This window comes from Polistes fuscatus, unplaced genomic scaffold (assembly GCF_010416935.1).
Source record: "Polistes fuscatus isolate 324 unplaced genomic scaffold, CU_Pfus_HIC Scaffold41, whole genome shotgun sequence".
NCBI classification, from domain to species: Eukaryota; Metazoa; Arthropoda; class Insecta; order Hymenoptera; family Vespidae; genus Polistes; species Polistes fuscatus.
In genome coordinates this window covers 95,435-97,983 of record NW_025113120.1, presented here as the reverse complement: position 1 = coordinate 97,983, position 2,549 = coordinate 95,435, and positions in this window count along the sequence as shown.

The following is a 2,549-nucleotide window of genomic DNA, read 5'->3' as shown; positions in this document are numbered from 1 at the left end:
AAGACGGAATGGAGATAGCGGCGGCTTGGTATATGGGGAACCCATTTACATAAAATGTACAAATAATAATGAATCAATTATTTTTCGTCCTAGTGATGTAAATTTTTTTGCTGGTTATATTTATTAATACCTTATTATATAATTGTAAATAATATAAAAAATAATAAAAATTTATTTTAAAAAAATTTCTTTACGCATTACTAATTCTTTCACGATGCAGTCATTTTGACTGCTTTTGGGCAATATAGGTATATACCAAGTTTCAGTCTTTCCAGTATTAATACGAGAAAAAAAAAGCAATAAAAAACCTAATTTCTCCTAAACTATATTTATTCATGTAATGTCCTAATCGGTTGTATAAATGACCAATAAAGAGCATAGTAATACAAGCATGGTTGATGATTTGCAATAATCAAAGAACTTCTTGAATCAATTGCTTCATAGATATGCTGGATGATGAAGAATGCTCATTTAACGTTTATAAAATGAAGTTAATTTTTATTATATATTTTTATTTCTTATATCTTATATTATGCTATCTTATATTATTTTACAAAACGTAACTGCATAGATCTATAAAGTTCTTCTTAACAAAGACCTGAAAATATGTACAAACAATTTTTTCCAAGTTCAATCAAGTAACTCTAATAATAAAAACAAGTGTGAGATATCTCATATTAACATTAAAAATAAAAAAAAGAGTTCATTTTACAATAATGTCGGTTAATTGAACATCTGAAACTTATATCGATCTTAATAGTACTACATTCAGTGAGACATACGCAAATTTAAAAATATTTTATTACGGTTGTTCAATCTAAAATGCACAAACAATATAATTTTATAAGAAGTAAACGATCATTACTTTTAATGAGGTAAATATAACCACTTGTTAATTTACCCGATTGTTATACGAATTTCAACGTCTTCACAGAATACAATTCTTAAGCATTGATGATATGTATATTAATGCAAAACTGATTCCTTCTCTTTCTGTATGTGTTGATGTTAGGTGGATTAAATAAAATAGTTGTGGGTTAAAAAACTCTAAAAATAACTCTTTATTATAATCCTAGATTAATTTCTTACATTCTAAGTGTTACGACTAGCCGCTTGCTCTCTACCAACTGAACGTGCACACGCATGCTGGCTACAATTGTAGCTCCCTACCATAGGCTCTCGACACACACTCATATATATATATATATGTGTGTGTATAAATTATAGTATAAAGGTACCATACTCAACAGTATGTTTTGATATTCCCTTGACAGGTTCAGCCACGTTAGCTTGACTTGAAACTAGTTCGCGTTTCCGTATCAACGTCATATGTGTTATGTATATATCTACATTAACACACGCGCGTTTGATATACCAAAATAAAATCAAAACGTCTACTTTCAAATTATTCATACGTCAAGAATAAAATTTGAAATAAAATTTTACAACGATTTAAAAAAAATTTTAAGCTACAATTTATTTATTAATAATTCTCTTAATCTCGTGTAGTTGAAGCATAATTTTACGAATAGTACCTTAATAGTTAGACGATATTCTGTAAAATCATAACCTTTCTGAGGATATTGATATATATATATAATCATGTTCTATATTAAAATTATTCTACGTGAAAAAAAGTCTACATCACTTTCTTGTAAATTTATTGTTTTTTCTAATTATTCTAGCTCGCTAAATCGCTGTCGATAAAAAAGAAATAAGATACAAAATTAATTAAGGAAATTCAATTATTTTCTTTCCACTTTAAAAAATACGTCTCTCGAAGAGGTTAACACAAAAGATTTCAAAATCTTCTCATGATATAAATCATAATATATATTCTATGTGAAATATCACTTGATATTTTATAATTCTCAGGAGAAGAAACAAATTCTCTTTCTTTTCTCTCCTCAGTCGTTCGACGGAATATAATCGTGATATTATGCTTCTGATGTTCCAGAACATGTTTAATCAGATTTATGCAAAAATAGTAGAGGCTGTAGTAGGTGCACGGATAAAACTGGAATATTAAGCGTAAAATTTGAACTATGCGATCACGAACGAACAAAAAATGTTTGCTCGATCGCTCGATCAAAAGATATAAATTGTTTCGTTCGTTTTATAAGCGTAACGCTTACAAGGAAACCTTACACTTGGATACCAACGGATTTTAACAAACTTTGGTATATTAGTAGTATAATTTTAGTGTTATCGTGGTAAGGGGTTTTTTCAAAATGCCCTGCAAATTTTGAGAAAAAAGATTTTAAAGTTTTGATTTTTGTTGTATATATGTTTATATTATCTTCAATTCATCAGTCTATTAAGTGGCGCGCTAGCGTCAGTAGTAAGCGTTCTTGTTTCTCGTGCCGCTAGTTAGTGTTCGATCCTTCATGAAGGAAGTTTTTTTTAATAATTTTTTTCTATCCGTTTTCAAATATTTTTCATATTTCTTAATTTTTAAATACATACAGGAAAGAGAAAATTATTTATTACAAAGAAATTAGAAATAATAAATTTTTTAACATATTGAGCAAATAATAAAGGAAAATTGA